Raw genomic sequence first — 17,652 nt, 5'->3', positions numbered from 1 at the left:
TAATTACTAAAGAGCCTGAATTATAGACTATTCATCAAGATGTACAGTTTTATTAATTATAATGACATACAGCAATTTGAACTGGCCAAGGGTATTTTATCCAATAATGACCCTTAAGAAGCTCTTATTAATGAAGAGATAAGAAGGATTTATAAGTAGTATCAGAAGTATTTATATCTAAATGAATGGTAATGAAAATCCTGAGAAGTTTGGACTCCTTAGTAGGGTAAATATTACCACTAGAATTATGTTAAGACTGTCAATTTATTCAGCAAGCATGCCCCTTACCCTCTCTCATTTCATAAAGAGCACAAAGGTAAACTTTGGCCTAATCTGAGGGTGGTTTCAACTCAGAAGGGAATTCTGATCGGTTAGTGGTGGCTGCCTGCCTGGAAACGTTTTTGGGAAATTCTCCAGTGCCAAGTCTAAGCTCACAGGGAAAAAAGTACTGGGATCAATTAGTGATGCCTGCCGTGGTAGCAAGATCCGGGAGGACCAGATGGCACGCATTTGCTACCCTTGGCAAAGGCCCTTCCAAACCCTCACAAAATTAGGATTCTCCCAAATCATCCTCATCCCTCTACAAAACAATAATGATTTCTATGTTTCTGTAACACAGTTTCTAGGTGTCTCCAAAATCCAACAGTTCAAAGTTCTACAAGAATGGTAGCCATTTAGCTGTCTTAATTCATTTAGTCCCTAAGTAACAATATTAAACTGAATTTACTAAAGGTGGCTATGTAAAATGCCTTTTTGTTTATGCTGAGTTTGAGGAAAGTTATTTTACCTCTTTTCTTTCTCAAATGAGTTATCTGTGGGCAGGGGGGGTTGTCGCATGGAAATATTTGAAGATTTTCTTTCAATTTCAAATGTAATTATTACTGTAGTTTTTGAATTAAAAGGAATAAATACTTATTTCCATCCACTAAAATAAATTTGAAATGCAGGACCAAGTCCATAGAGTATTATTATTATTATTATCATTATTATTATTATCTTGAAGTAAAATAATAGATAATGCATCTACGGAGGAATGGGCGGAGGCCTTGGAAGCATCTATCATGTTCTAGGTACTTTGACATTTACTTTCAAAAAACTTTTTTTTTTCCCTATGTAATGCTCCCAGCTGCCTGAGAGATGTGGAACATTGTCCCATTTTATGGAAAAGAAAAATGAGGTTAGTTCAGTGTGGAGCTTAAGTTAGAATCAGTTTCTAAAATTTGCTGAAATTTCTCTTCAGAGTTTAGAATTTAAACATATGCCACTTGTCCCAACTTTTAAACAGGACTCAGGCAGTGATGTTTTCTGTATTGACTAATAGGAATTCAAGAACTTTAGCATTTTAAGAGCCCTCCAGGAATGTTGGCTACTATTGTTTCTCTTGCACACACACAGACACACACACACACACACACACACACAGAGAGACACACGCACAGGGCAAACGCCTACTGAGCTTCAGACATTTATTGCAAACCACTTTGCCTTCTTATTTCCAAAAGAATGCCTATTCTTTATGTTAAAGAATTATCTAAAACCTAGAAAGGGGAAAATTTTATAGGAAGATAAAGACCTAAGTATTCAATAAAACCAACAGTGTGTGTAAGAATCCAGAATAGTCCTGCCATTTCATACAGGATGTAAATTGAACTAACTCAGAGGAAGTCTGCTCTTAGTTAACCACTGTGAATAAATTCCTGTTTCTAGAATTCTCAGGCTCTGCCTTTTGGTGGGAGAGGGGAAGGGGGCTGGTGGTAGAGGCTTTCTCCTCTCTCTTTCTCTCTCTCAGAAGGCTTTTTATTAATTTCTCTTGCTGAATTTTTGACCCTGTACAGAAAAAGAGGCCTATTGTAGTGAGCCACACTCTGGGACAGGCTCCCCAGACGGGCTCTTTCCTTCCTGCTGAAGGACACAGATATCGGCTTTATGAGCTGGTTATAGTCAGCTTGGTCACAAAGCCAGCAGATTTTCTTAATATACTTATTGCTGTTCTGTAAATAGCACAGGGGCAACCGTGAATCTGAATCACTTATGGGGTCACAATGAGACCCAATCCTGGTAATCTTGGGAAGAAAGTGTTGAGTGGCCTAAATGATCAAAGTAGTAATTGGAATTCTTTCTTACTGTGCCGACGGATGGTCTCAAAACCAATCTGTTGAGTACCTACTGTCTACCTCTGAAATTTAAGGAGATAATGCATGCTAGCAGCCCTTTATTCACTGTATGAAATTCTACGTAAATACCAGCTGATGATATTAGTAATAATAATTACATTAAAATTTTTAATTAAGATATGAAAAGAGCTCTAAGATTGCCTAGCATGTTTCTTTAGAAAGATGATTCATTTAAAAGGCAATGTGCTTTATTTCTTTCTTCCCAAGGTGCTGAGAGGAACAAGCATCTTAATCCTAGCTGTATGTATAATATAAAAGCCTGGAGGAAACAGACCAAGGTTTTGTTTCTTTCGTTTTGTTTTGTTTTCCTTTAAAATGGGATGCTACCGTGATTTTTAAAATTCCAAGTGGTTCTTTGATCCATTTAAAAGCAGGACACCAGAGCGGTGCTCTGAGACCTCGGACAGAGACTGCTAACTTTGAACTCTGGCGTTCCTGCCGCTCTTCCTCTGCTCTCAGAGATGGCTCTGTCTCTCCCATACCTTTCCTCTCTCTGTTGATGGAAGCTAACGATGCAGCCCAGAGCATCAGCACACGTGTTCCAGGGTGAAATGTCACGGCTGTGAAGGCGCCAGTGTGGCTGGTATTAAAACTGCTTAGAACTCTGGATGTTTTCTTCTGTTTATTCATTAAGCAGTCAAAAAGAGCAGAATGGTGCATTAATTAACAATGTCACTTACACTATATTTTAACGCACATTTTGGTTCAGTGGCATCATTTTTATGTTAAACAGCTTCATAAGCAGTTCATATTGGAGTCTGCAGCCTAATTAAGAACTCTGTGAATTTTACCACCCCGAATAGGTTTACTTAAATCCACAAAACATTTAGCCCGAATCAAAGCATATTGGGTAAATCCTTTATCATCTGTTTTAACCTTAAACTAATTTACCATCAGAGGGCCTCTTTCTAGTTTAGTGTTTTTATGCTACACTAGCAACTATGTTTCTTGGCAAATATTCCTTCCCCTATTTATTACTGCTGGATTTAACATGTAATTATTTACTCTTTGCATAACAATTTACTTTTCATAATATTTCACAGTCATGGTTGAGGCTCTTGGTGCGTGGTTATGAATAGCTGAGCTGGTTAAAGCCTGAGACAGTGATTATAGGCCCCTGATATCACAGACTCTTATTTCACCCCAAACCTTAGCCAACCATTCCAAAAATACGTACTAAGCATCCTCCAAGGGACCAAGCCGTGGCCCAGTATCTCTGTTCAGAACATGCAAAGAAATTCCATGCTCAGTATTGCTGTTGGGAATAATCAGATCAGGCTGGGGTCCTAACTCAGCAATAGAGCACTTGCCTGGGATGCACAAGGCCCTGGGTTCAATCCCCAGAACCACACACATGTGCGCGCGCACACACACACACACAAAGAAAATAATAATAATAATAATAAAATTAAGAGAAGTGTTTTCTTACAATCCCTCTTTTCTTCTAAAATCCTATGAAATCAAAGGAGGTGGAGAGAATGTGGAGCAAAAGCCTTAATGTAACATGCAAACTGTCACTTAGGGTGCCTTACTGGTTAATTTTATAGAGGTTATGTTTTATTATTATAAGCAATAATAAGCTGTTATAATTTAACATTTTTATGCCAAGGCTATGAAAAGTGTCATGCAAATTTTACTATTATTAGAAAGCTACAGTTTGCAAGCCATTGTCTCCCTATTCATTCTTTTATTTAATCTCCTTTCTTAGAAGTTGGCCAGCCCTCTGTCACCACAACCCACTTACTGTGAGTTGGAATAGTTCAACTTGTGATCAAGTTGTTTAAATATTAAACTGGATCTTACCTAGGAAGTTATTTTTCAATAACGCGTCCTTTCTGATTCACAACTTGGACAACAGTTCATGAGATACAATAGGCCTCGTGTAATGTTCCAGTGAGCACAGGCCCCAGCAACAGAAGTACATCCAGACTTTGTAAAATAACGTGATTGCCTGTTTCTGTACTTTCTCGCATTGGAGGATGTTCCTTCTGGAAAGTGCATACACATTTATGAACCATGTCCCTTGATTGTACTAACATTTGACCTATTGTTCAGTTTTAAAGGAGGAAATAACATGTTCCTAAACATAAAAGCCCAGGGGACATTTTTAGAATTTTTGTCTTAAACTCTTTTTGTTTTAGTTTATTTTATGATGATAAAAATCTTCACTATCTTAAGAAAAAAGCATGCTATTTAATGTCAGATGATAAGCACATAGACCTGACATTCAACATTGCTAGAAAAATTTAAAAAAAATTTTTAAATACATTTATTTACTTATTTTTATGTGGTGCTGAGGATCGAACCCAGGGCCCCGCACTTTCTAGGCAAGTGCTCTACCGCTGAGCCACAACCCGAGCCAGAAAAAATAGTCTTAAAGATCTGACAATATGATGATACATAATTTATTTCAGCATTTCTTGTTTCACATTGGTTCTAATTGTTTATTTTTTTTTTTTTTGAATTATGCTGTGATTAGCATCCTGACACAAAAATATTTAATCCCATTTCTAACTCTGTACCCCTTTTTAGGATAAATCCCTCAAAATGAGTTCTTGGGAATTGCAGTTTTTTTTTTTAAATCCCTTACAGATCTGAAATATTTTTCATTTTTATGTAGGAAATGTAATATAACTGAGTAGATTGTGTGGAATATTAAGTTTCTCCCTCAAAATTTCACAGATTTTTTTTTTCTGTCGGCTTTTCATCCTTTGGGCTACAAAAGAGATACTGGAAACCAACCAGCTTGAGTGTGGTTAATTGCTTTGCGGGGAGGGCTCACCACTCTTGGAGATCCTCCTTGCTCTTGGGGATTGCTAGGAGGGCTCAGCTTTGCAGCACTTCTCAGTGACTTCACCCAAGTTCTGGAAACTTCTTTGGATCTTCTTTCTCTGTTCTTTTTTGAATTTCTCACGATTTCTATAACTTATCTCTTGATTATTGCTTCCATTTCATTTCTTCATTTGTTTGTTTGTTTTTCTCCCCAGGAGCCTTAACAATTCTCAGTTTGGACCTTTGTTTTCTGACCTCCATGTCTGTCAGTAGTTCTCAGATCATTTTAACCTCTTTCCATACTTCTCTCTAGTGCGTCCACCAGGATGTCCCAGGCGTAGTCCCCACCTCGTCGATTCCACTTTGAACACTGATAGTGCATCTTACTGAATCAAACTCAGGTTTTCATTCTGCTATGGAAACCCTGGTTTCCTCCCTTTCTTTCTTATGTCCACCAACCGCGCTTACTTCTGACTCTCTCTTATGCCCTCTCAGCCCACTCTGTTGTTTTCTTCCAATTTCTCAGTGATGCCTTGCTTAGAAGACTCCTTGTTGTGAATTGGGCTTTGTTCAGTGGTTCAGTAGCGTCAGGGTGGCGTGGAGGAAATGCTGGCCGTGATGTCCATCAGACGGATGTCCCGTCCTTGCCTGTTCTTACAGGACTCACCTCTGTCTACCTAACATTTCCTTTGCTTAGCCTGATGTCCAGCATGCAGCTCAGCCAAGCCTCCTGGCTATGGCTGTCTCCTCTGCACAGGGGAGAAGTACCCTTGGATTGATGGTTTTTTTATTTGATATAGCTGCTGGGCAAAGTATAGAGGTTTTCTTTAACCAGAAGCATATTAACACTTGTGTCTGATACATTTCCTTGTTTCTATAATCGCTTGAAGTTTTCTTTCCACTGGGGATTTTGTGGGAAAAGTTCGATGGCTCCTTTTGCTCAAATTGACATTATATCAAAAAGTCAGAAACTTTTAAAATATATTAGAGACTTTGAAGATTGACCTTTATGTCATTCTTCTTTGCATTTTATTTCTTATTTTTTTAGGGACATGTGTTACTATTATCAGTGAAAGATTTTTTTTTTGTCCTTTTGTGAGTTGTCTTTTTAATCAGTTGGTGAGTCAACTGCAATAGCACAAATTGAGTTTATATATTAATTTAGTCTCTATTTTATCCAGCTTTGCACATAATACTTACTGAAGAAAGCATCTTTCTCCACATGGAGCTTTTGTTATTTTACCATCTAAGTAAGTCCCTATGCATATGGAGACCTCTGTCAAGAAATTTTTAGTTCATCCCACTGACTTATCTGTCTATTCCTTCGGCAGTAACAGACTGCGGTTTTGGTTGTTTCAGACCAACAGCACATGCGTCCAGATGCATAAGACCAACCTCACATATTGTGGTTCTTTCCCAGAAAACATGTGCTCTCTTCTCACCTGTTCCTTCTTTCAGCGAAAGGTCAAAAACATTTTTCAATTTCTTCCCTCTACTTATATCAACCTCCCGAACAATAAAAAAACTCTCTTTGAGATTTTTATTACAACCCATTTCCAATCTACAAATTAATTGAATAAGCACTAATTTTTTAAATGACCAGAATGGGGGGCCATGAGTAGAGGTCAGTGGTAGAGGCCTGTCCAGCATGCCTGAGGCCGTGGGTTCCATCCCCAGCACCGGAGAGGAAAAGAAGGATTCCAATCGCCACATACATCTCAATTTTATTCAAATATTACTTTATATCTCTAAGTAAAGTTATTAATATTTAAGCTTGTCCAATACATTTTAAGTTAGCATTATTCATAGCTGTTTTATTTTGTGAATGAGCTCTTTTTCTCTTTTGTATCCTACCTGATTATTACTAGAAAACTACTGGTTCTACTTAACTTTATTCACTTATCTCATTTCTAGCAACTTAACAGAGCTTACTTTTTCCTTGTGAAGATTAAATTTAATTCTCTTGAATTTTCAGGATGTATAATCATATCATCTGAAGAGAATGACAACATTTATCCTCTTTTCCAGTAGTTATGGTCTGTATTCCTATTACATATTAATGTTATCAGCTGCCCCGTTTCTTGACATTTTGAAAAGTTCGAATAGCTTTGTCTTCAGAATATTCTCAAAAATAATGGTTGTGATGAAGGTCTGTCCATATTTTATATCCTGTCGTGAATTCAAGTTTCCCCAAGAGAATTTTAAAGTAATAATAGGGACCAGCAGCAGATTTTTCATGTCACTAACTGAAATCTGAAACGCTTATACCCTTCATAAGTATTAGTTTTGTGTTATTAAAAAAAAACTTCAGTTAGTACATTTAAGACTGGTTGCATATAAATTTCATGCTTAGAGAAAATTTGACTTGGACATATAAATTTGGAATAAAATCAAAACCTTTATTTTTATTTGTTTCAACCACCCATCCATCCAACTATCCATTCATCATTTACGTATTTAGCAAATATATACTGAGCCCTATGCTTAAAACAAAGACTTTAACAAATATAGTCCCAACCCTAAAGCCTCAGCCTAACCTTATTTGGGACACACAGTTCTGTTCACATAATTTCATCCATAAATGTTCATGGCTTGAATAAATGCTGTCTAGTGAAAATGTATGTACTTATTAAATTCTTGTTATGTTCAGATGCTATCCTTATGCATTAAAACTTGATCCTTTGCGATAGAGATACCTTTGAAGGGACTAACTCAGACTGAGTCCTGCTCCTTCATTACCAAAGTCCTCTCCAGTTTCTTTTATTCTTGTCAAGGTTTCTCCTTTAGGCAAGTTTGGAGCTGTATGGGTCAATGCGGAGAGATCAGCATGTTTCAGGCTTAGTAGTTTCCTGATTCATTAAAAAAAAAAAAAACTTTAGCAAATTCTTTCTTTACAAAATAGTGGCAAAGTTTCTCCCTTGAGACAATAACACCATACTTATGAATACTTGTCCTAGAAATGGTAATATAGGATTTTTTGGAAGTTTATATTCTAGAAAATGTGTGAGATTTTCCTTAGGAATTTACAGTAATTTTTTTCCCCCAACACATAAAACTTTAACTATTAGATGGTGCCAAGTAAGAAGCATGTAGACATTTGGATTAAAATGACACTAACTTATTTTCAAATTTGTTAAAATTTCCGATTTCTCCTTATAAAATAAACTGATAATTTTCACCAAAAATTCTGTAAATGATGATTGAATTGAATTTTTTATTAAATTATTTATTTATTCTAATTTGTTATACATGAGGGAAGAAAGCAATTCACTTCATATTAAACACATATGGAGCACAATTTTTTAATTCACTGACTGTACACAAAGTATTTTCACACCATTTGTGTACATGTACCTTAGGGTAATGATGTCTAACTCATTCCACCATCATTCCTGCCCCCTTGAATTGAATTTTTGATGCGTGATGTAAGACTTTGTTACACCGTGATTGAAAAGGAACTATTCAGCAATATTACTAAACTGAGTCATGGAAATTCTGGTTGTAAAGTTTTCAGTTAAAACAAAACTCATTGTCATTAACATCCTTTTTCTGTAAAATCATCTCTCAAAAGTATTTGCTGAAAATCAAAGAAACTTTTTAAAATCCAAACATCTGATTGGAACTTGCCTTTTGACTTCCTTGGACCTGAAACCTGGCTCTCCCACTCTGCCTTTATATTTGATTCTTATGGTTTTAGGGATCTAAGAGCCTCTACAATTCTCAATTTGCATTTTGGACTGTCTTATCCTCGCTCAGAGTGTCAATGTTTAAGAAAAAAATAGTTAATAGTCGATGGATTTCCTAAAGCAATGTGAGGAAAAACACATTTTCAGTGGCATGAACACTGCTTTCCAGTGACATAAACAGCCAATTTATGTATTTTCCAGTAAATAAATCAGTACATTGGATTTTCCAGTCTCAAAAGTGGCACAACATCCAAAGTGTACTCTGTGGTCATTTCAGATGATTAGCTCTGCAGAGCATCATTTTCTTCTCCGAGGAGGGTTAGTGATTCAGACGAGATCATTAGTCTTAATGAACCCTGTGCCTCTGCTGCAGGTTAACAAAGCCAGGGCTCCTGAGGCCTGGGCTTCACCCTCAGGCCTCCCTCCACCAGGCCAGGAGCAGAATTCCTAGCATGTCCAAGGTGGGGGGCCTTGGTTCCCCATTGTTCTGTATTTCCGAGAGGAGGAGGACTCTTCAGGGTTAGAAGAATTACCAGAAGTCTCCTTATTTAACCACCAGAAGTCTTCTAAATCTTCCTTTCTACTCCATTATATTTGTTTACTGTAAAAAATAAAATAAATTTTGAATTATCTACCACCATCAACTTTTTAAGTAGAATTGATGCTTCCAGAAAGGGCGCTGGGTTTTTCTAGGGCTGTGTGGCCACTCACGCCTCAAACCGCTGCTTGGTCCAGGGTCATCTTCTAAGTGTGGGGGGGTGAGGCCTGGAGAGGAACAGTGACTCTTCCCAGCACTCCCCGCCAGCTCGGGCCTGTGAAGGAACCAGCACAGTCCTGTCTATCCGTTCTCTCTGTTTCCAGCTCCTCCCAAAGGGCAGCCTTGTGGCCCTGACATCTTACACTTGACCACTTTGGAAAAAGACATGCATTTGTCCTTTCATTCTAGAAACTGCTGAGGACCTGATGAGCTAACTGTGCTTGGATGGAGAGAGAGGTCAGCTGAGTTAATGATCTATGAAGCACCTATAATGCACCCACAGCATGCTCATTCCCACACCTTTGATTGTAATATGCTTCCCTTTCTGAAGGAAGCTACAGAGGAAGCCTAAGCCTCAGCTTAAGACTGGTCACACAGAGTCCTTATAATGGCCAGCTGGGGGACATGGAGGTTTATTCTTATTTATTTATTTTTTAAATGGGACCATTATTTGAAGCGGAGTGAAGCTTTGGCATGCCTGTTGGCTGGATTTGGTTAAAGCCACTGGCATGGCGAAGAGCTTGGAATTAGACTTGATAAATATTTGCAACTGATGAGTCATTCTTACTGGAAAAAGTGAGGCAGACAGGAATGTCTATCCCTGCCAAATGTGGCAGAGATTATTAAAATGGTCTTAACCAAAATTTCCACTATCAGTGTTCCAATCTTTCTACCACAGCTGGCAGGGAACCCAGAAAGGAGGATGATATAAACCCCAGCTCTGATGGAAGTCTTCCAATTTTTCTCCATCTTCAGGATACGGCTAGAGTCTCAACAACAACCTAGTAGAGACCAGGCAACTGAAGTTTCAAGTTCAATGGCTTGCTTAAGAGTTCAAGGCTGTCTAAGTGGCATCTCTTGACTCTTAGCACTATAGATTTAAGTAAGCAGCCATTTCACCTTTAGAGACACACTTTTGTTAAATCCTAAGTAAGGCATTTAGACTACCATGTGCTAGGCGCGGTAGCACACGCCTGTAATCCCAGAGGCTGAGGCAGGAGGATTGTGATTTCAAAGCCAGCCTCACAAAAGTTAGGTGCTAAGCAACTCAGTGAGTCACTGTCTCTAAATAAAAATACAAAATAGGGCTGGGGATGTGTCTCAGTGGTCAAGGGCCTCTGAGTTCAATTCCTAGTACCCACCCCGCAAAATGACCAAAAAAGTCATTTATATTCATATGTAGAGTTTTTACTCTAATCATAACAATTATTTCACATTTCATCTTTAGTGAAAAAGAGACTGTATTAGCAAAATAGTGCTTAAATACAAAATGTATCATTGCATGATCAATTTGCTTTTTCATACATAGAGTTAATGACAAAAAATACATTTCAGCCATTAGAATATGCAAAGCTCCAAAGTCAACAGCCACGTGATAATCTGCATACCAGAAAGGGGTATTTTTCAGACTATACCTATTCACCCCCCCCCACCCCCCATTTTATCCTGTCAGGTTGGTTTTATTCAAGCCATTGGTTCTCTTAGAGAAAGAGGTCAGACCAGTTTGAAGAACTAGCAGCCTTAGAAGAGCAATTGAAGTATGCAGGTGGGAACTTGGATGATAAAATCGTTTTGGAAATAATGAACAAGTAACTTGAGAGTTTGTCTTGAGGGTGGTATCGCAGGTTATGCCAGGTTATTAATTTTCCAGCTCAGCAGTATGCCTCTTGAAAAAAAAAAAACTTAAAGGGAAACGAATATGTTTTTGAAAGAAATGCATTGGGTAGACCGGAATTACAGAATTGAATGAAGTCCACAGGGCAGTGACCTGAGAAGCAAAGCTACTTACATTTAAATAAGAACTGTGTGTTTAAAACAACAACATTAAAAAAAAAAAAAAAAAAAACCTGCAAAATAGCTAGTAATGGTAGTTGTGCTGAGCACGCTAAAATGGATGTCCAAAGGTTTCTTGGCCATCTCCAGAATCCAAAGCATTGGCCCAGGGTGTTTGTGGAAACGGAAACCCATGTAAATAAGGAGCTTGCCTCCTACGTGGGGTATGGGCATCAGCTTTGACATCATGCTCCTCCCTTGGCAGGATTTAGGGAGCATTGCCCCATCCCTCAGTTTCCCTGTCCATAAAATGGGAAGAAACGTGCTCGCCATCCCAGAGTCTGCTCGCCACCAGCAGAATAGCCTGTCGCTGGGATTTTCCTTTCTCCCTGTTTCTCTGTTGCACTCCTCAAAGTGGTGGCCCCTTGTTACCATGGTGACACAGCACAGGGTGACGTTGCTTAGAAATAATGACAAGTGGTGGCAGCAGGGAGGCAGAGGGGGCGGTGATTAGCCTCTGAGGAGGGCCTGGTCTGGGCAGAGAGGCGACAGAAGGAGCTGTTCCAGGAGCACAGGGCGCGGGGAGGACTGGCTGCCCTGCTGCCACCTCCCGTGGTGGCACTGGGTTGCCTGGCCACGCCCGGGCGTCCCTGGGATCACAAGTTATAGAATCCGTGCTTTGTTGCCACGGTTATTTTATTGCTTGGAGCTCGGGCTTTAAACACATAAATATTTGTTGTTGATTTCGATATCTAGCAGTTATAGCTCAATTTCCTGGAAGATAAGAGCAGCCGTTGACTAAGACCCATTTCTGTAGGCCACTGTGTGCTTGTGGCTTGAGTCACTCCTCGTCCATGGCCATGGAAAGGTATGGCAGGAAATCGGTTTATTCATTTATTTATTTATTTTTACTTCTAAGGTGAGTGAAACCACAACAAAACAAACTCTTGTTTGAATAAACCGGCCTCTCCGGGCCCTACAGCCTGGGCTTGGCTTTTCTGCCATGTCAGATACTGGGCTGCGGGCAGGGAGTCTTCTGCTAGAGGCTTTCTGGGTCCCAGGTCTCCTGAAGCCTCAGCACCTTCAAGCCCCACGTCCCACAGCACCTCTGTGCTGGGGTGCCTGTGTTCCGCAGGGTAGTGGGGTGGGGCTGGCTGTGGGACCAGGCCAAGAGCGGGAAGGTTCTTCCAGCAGAGCATCTCCGAACGTCCTCAGTCACTGATCACAAACCTGGAGAGACCCCTGGCCAGACCTCAGGGGACCAGGCCAGAGGGAGGCCTGTTTTCTCTGGCCCTCTGCAGAGACCTGTTAACGCCCTGAGGTTCTGTGCAGTGGGAGACCAAGTGGCCCAGAGTGGGTGTCTACCTGTGGAGGACCCAGGGCCGTGGGGTGGCCTTACTAAGGAGCATCTTCATAGCCGCTCAGGCCCCGGGCAGCTGTTTCTGCTGACAGCCTCGGGAGCCTTAGCTGTTCCATTCACAAAGTGGGAGACCCTCCTACTAGGGCGGGGCCACAGCGGCTCCCACCCCTGCACCGTGGTGACTAGGCAGGGTCTTGGCACAGCAGCAGCATTCTGTATGCTGGGCCAGTGCGAGAGAAAATGTGGGTAAGGACAATTCAGCCTCCGTGGCACCCAGACCTGTGGCCTTTGTGCACCTGGGGCAGAAGCACCCCACACCCAGCCCCTCCATCCCTGGCCCTTCCAGGGTGCTTTTCAAGGTAGGAGTGCCCCAGGCACAACTCCGGCCACCCCTCCCCTCCTGGACCCACTTTTGTTCTGCCCCTCTGTGTGTGCGCTCTGGAGCAGGAACAAAATGGCCTCCACAAATGTCCCCCTGCCCTGGTACCAACGCTCCCTCACCATCCCACAGCTCAAAAGGCTGCTAACGAATCTAGGCCAAACCCAGCCGAGCTGATAAGATTTCCAGAAGAGTTCCTAAAAATATATTTCTCCTTAAATCAGCCTTGCCAATCACAGTTACAATCACAGAACTTTAGGGACAGAAGTGGCTTTCGAAATTGCTGAACCCCTTCCTTTTTAGAGCTAAGAAGCAGGAGTCCCAGAGAGCTTGAAATAATAGAAGAACAACAACGGCTGAGAAATATCTCAAGTCACATCATGAAGACAGAACAAAGCGAACCGTAAGGACAGGCGCCAGCCCTGAGCTTGCACCATACTCACACATTTATTTGTCCATTCATCCACTCACTCATTCAGCAAGTATTTGTTGAGTGGCTACTAAGTCCCACAGTTATGTGTTACTCTGGATGACAGGGATAGCGACAGACTCTGTACTCACACACATTACGTTCTGGTTGAGGGAGAAAGTGAACAGATAGACAAGTAAGGATGAGTGCCGAGTAATGATAAGAAGTTGGGAGGAAAGGAAAGCAGGATGAGGCAGAGTGGGGAGGTAGGACTGATGCAATATTACATCAGGAAAGGCCTCCCTATAGGCCGACATCCAAGCCATGTGACTGTCTGGGAAAGGAGCTTTCCCAGTGGAGAGAACAGTCAGGTTAAACCTCCAAGGTAGGACGGACATGCCTGGCTGCCCAAGGACCAGCTGAAGTCCAGGGTGGCTAAAGGGGAGTAAGCAAGGAAAGAAGTGGTCAGAGAAGGTAAGAGGCCAACCACGGAGGTCAGCATAGTATAGGCCACGGGAAGGCTCCTGACTTTCACACCCAGTGAGGTTCCTGGGCAGAGAGCTGAGCTGATCCGATCACATGTCCAAGGCTCCCTCGGGATAATCTGTCCAGATGTGCCTGCGGGGGGAGAGGAATGGGAGCCTGGCTGGGAGGCCGCTGGCCTAACCCAGGGGAGGGATGAAGGTGGCGTAGGTGACGGTGGCCTTGTGGGGGTACGAAGCAGCCAGATTCCTAACAGGAAGGTAGGGCCCTGGATGTAGGGAGGGCATCAGAACAAAGGAAGGGGGCAGGTTTGGAGTCGCCGCTCACTGAAGCTACAGCACTGCAGGAGGGTGGGTTTCATAGCATAAAACTGGACGAAGGAGGGGTTAAGGTGGGTTTGAGGCAAACGGCCTGCATTCCAGCCACCCCCAGCCACCCGCAGCCCTGCTTCCCAGCCCTCCTCCCGACCAGTGTGCTAACCTCCTCCTTCCCCAGTCAACACAGGCCACCGGGCCCCAGGCCACCATGCTGGCTCTCATCTTTATTACCTTTCACCTTAAGAACATTATCTCAAAGAGCTCTCAGCAGATGTTTGTTCTAAGCTCTCCCCGAGTCTTATCTCACCATTAGAGATGCTGACTCCAGGGTGATCGTCAGTTGGCGCTTCCTTCCGTCTCTCCCAGCGCTGGCCGGCTCCTGCTTTTTCCTCTCCTGATACCTGTGTGGACTTCCTCCTGTACCTTCTGTGCAGCCCCCCATCTCCACAGAAGGGAAGCCCTGGCTCTTCAGCCCTGTGCAGAGAGTTCCGACTGTGAACAGCCCGGGTCCTCTTGGTGGGGACCCACTTCTGACTTTGTGCAGTGCTGTCCATGCGCACACATGGTAAGAGAGCCGGGGAGTCACAGGGCAGCAGATTCAGAACCGTCCTCCACCACCTCCTCAGCTGCAGTCCCTCCCATGGGCCCTCCCCAGACCTCTGGCCTTTGTTGTTTTTTTTAATTGGCCCTGTCCAAGGCCTTGACCTTTGAAATGGGCTCTCGGCTAGCCAAGTGTAGCTGAAGAAAGCCACAGAGCCGTAACCATCCATTTCAGAACAAATTCCTGAGCTTCTGTGCAAGCTGAGTCTTCCGGGCCACTTGCTGTTCTGGGCCTTTATTTCCCTCTGGGGTCCTGTTCCTGAGGTCCTACGTTGCAGACACTCTCTGCAGGGCTGCAGCCCTGTCTGCGTGCCTGGGCAGGTAGAAAGTGTCCTTGATCCAGGTGGCAGGGGCTTCAGACAGGAGCTGCCCAGGCTTCATATCCTGCCGTGTCACTTCAGGGCAGGCTGTGGCCCCCTTCACGCCTTCTTTCCATCCCCAGAGTCGGCAACGAGCAGGTTATCTTCTGGCCTCCGCTGGAGCTGGGGATCTCGTCCTTCCTCCCTCCATTCAAGAAGAAAGGGTCCTGGGAAGGGCGAGGAATGAGGCACCCCTGCGCCTCCTTGAGCAAGTTGAGGTCCTGGAGGGGAGGGGCGGTCAGAGCCTGCCTGCCCTCACGGCCAGACAGAAGCACCCCAGACTCACCCCCCCGCAGCGCACCATGGAAACCACCACCGAAGATCACTTCCCCCGCTGGATGAGGACTTCCTCCTCACTCAGCTCATGGCCACTAAGGGGCATGTCCTCACAGCAAGGGGCTTTCTTGGCTACTCCCTCCTCTTGAAACTGGCCCTTCCTCCGTGGTGTTGCACCATCCAGACGCTCTTCTAGGTTTCCTTGTTCTTTTCCTGTGGTTTGGTTCGTTCTTCTTTCTGTCACCTCTAAAGGACTAAAGGAACTTGACCCTGTCCAGGTCTTCCTCTTTGCCCTCCTAGATTTATATGTATACATACAGACATTCTCGCTGTCTTGTGTGCTCGCTCTCTCTCTCTCTCTCTCTCGCTCGCTCTCTCACTCTCTCTCTGGTGATGCTCTCAGGGGGAACTTCCTCCAGTGGGGGGTCTCATCCATACCCTTCCAATGCCACTCAGTGTCTTCAGGACCCGTTATACTGATGTTTTACACGAGAGTCTGCTAAGGCAGCCTGAAACCCGACATCACTATTCTCAATGGGGATCAGGCCACATTTGCATATTTTTGCATATATGCTTTGCATATTTACACCAATTTTTATAATTTCTGAATAGTCTTAATAAAGTTGAATTTTTAAGAGTGCAGCAACGTGTAAACTGAAGCAAGACTATTGAACTAGTTAGGAACGTCATGAGGAATTGTTGGGCATTTTGAAAAGCCACGATGCTAGCCACACCTGTGTGACTGTATGTGTGCCTGTCAAAAGTGCCACTTCCTTATAGGCACCAGCTTCTGACTGCTTCATACTGTTTTCTGATATATTTGGGTAAGCATTGAAAACTTCAACTATATATTATTTATCTTAGAAAATGGTTTTCCTTTGATATCTTAATTATTTACCGCTGTCTATACATTGATTTTTTTTTTTCAATGTACGTCCATTGGCTGTACTGTTCATTGCTCTTATTTGGTGATAATTAAAGTTCTGCTATAAAATTTTTGTCAAAAAAGGGAGTATTAATATTTGTAGGCATACAGGCAGATGAAATAACCACTAGGCTGGTGGGGGTGGGGCAGGGGAGAGTGTGTGTTAAGGGTTCAGCTGAGAAGCAGTTCTGTGGCCAGTGAAGGAAATGAGAGTTTTAACAAAGATTTCTCTGGGAGCACACGGCTAGATTTCAGCCTGCAGCACAGTCATGTACTGTCATCCAGGAAATGGTAAGTGCTGTGTCACTCTTAAATGTTGCCTAATCCAATTGCTTTTATTCTAATAACAGTGTCTCCTAACTGATTTATAAGTATTCGGATAGAAAACACAAACATGGTGAAAAAACATAATTTGAATACAAATATGTGCTGAATATATTCTATCTGGCTGTAGTTTCAAGTGTATATTTAGAAAATTTCTCTTTTCTAATTAAAGATGGGATTTCTATCTCTGCGCATTCCTGGAATCAGTTATGAAAATAGATTGGAATTTTTCACATATTAAAATGAGCCCTGGGTTTTCTAAATTTTTTTCACTTGTACTGTAAGATAAAGGATATAGGGAAGATATGTCTAGTTGGGAAGTTTTCCTTTGTTGTGGAATATTGACCTTTCTCTCCCATTGTATGACCTTGGGTGTCTGTGTTTTATTTCCCCATGGAAATGTATTTGAAGATATGTTCAGAAGAATCAAGTGCCTGTGACATGGGGACACCATTGACTGGTGTAGTTCTTTCCTCTCTTGCAATGAGCATTTTGAGTTGGTTGTACAAGAGCATTTATTAAAGTTTCTCTAACTTGCATTCTAGAAAGGACTTTGAGACTTGGTAGACAGAACTTTTCTACTTCCTTTCACTACCTTCATTGACTTTGAAGAGAATTATATCTGTTAGCCATCAAAAATTTTTCCACCCGTCATGCGTGTGTCTGTGAGTGTGTGCCCAGATGGACAGGGGTGACCAGTGACACGGCTTTTCAAATGTCCAACAATTAAGATAAAGTTCCTAACAAGTTAAAGTCTGGTCTTGCCTCAGCATACACACTGGTTGTGTTCCTGAAAAATTCAGTCATACTAAGACTGTTCAGATTTTGAGAAATAAAAATGAAACTTGAGGTGGATGTCTTTGAAGAACTAATGTTTATTCCGGGTAGATGCCACAGAAAAAACATTTGTAATCTACTGCTAAATATGTTCCGGTTGCATTGTGTATAGCTATGGCTTAGACATGACTATCCCCTTGATAACAAGCAAGAAAACTGCAGCTCAGAGAGGCTAGGAACCCTCACACAGCTATTCAGAGGTGAAGGAGGGACTGGAATAC

At 42.2% G+C, this 17,652-nt stretch overlaps 1 protein-coding gene across 9 annotated transcripts in view; it reads left to right on the top strand.

Moving 5' to 3' along the window:
• The window catches only part of Mbnl2 (muscleblind like splicing regulator 2), a 151,405-nt gene that overhangs the window by 21,604 nt on the left and 112,149 nt on the right, over positions 1-17,652 (top strand). Inside the window, exon 1 of one of the 9 annotated variants that reach the window (XM_058582778.1) lies at positions 13,620-13,784. The exons of the other annotated variants lie outside the window; for them this stretch is intronic. The gene's annotated coding sequence lies outside the window, so the exon portion shown is untranslated. Of the gene's footprint in view, positions 1-13,619; positions 13,785-17,652 lie in introns of those variants that run through there. 9 annotated transcript variants of the gene reach the window in all.

Source organism: Marmota monax, unplaced genomic scaffold (genome assembly GCF_021218885.2).
Source record: "Marmota monax isolate L192 unplaced genomic scaffold, Marmota_monax_Labrador192_F-V1.1 WCK01_AAM20220418_F8-fsc00026, whole genome shotgun sequence".
NCBI lineage: Eukaryota > Metazoa > Chordata > Mammalia > Rodentia > Sciuridae > Marmota > Marmota monax.
The sequence above is the reverse complement of the archived record's forward strand: the minus strand, read 5'-3'. Positions and strand labels throughout refer to the sequence as shown.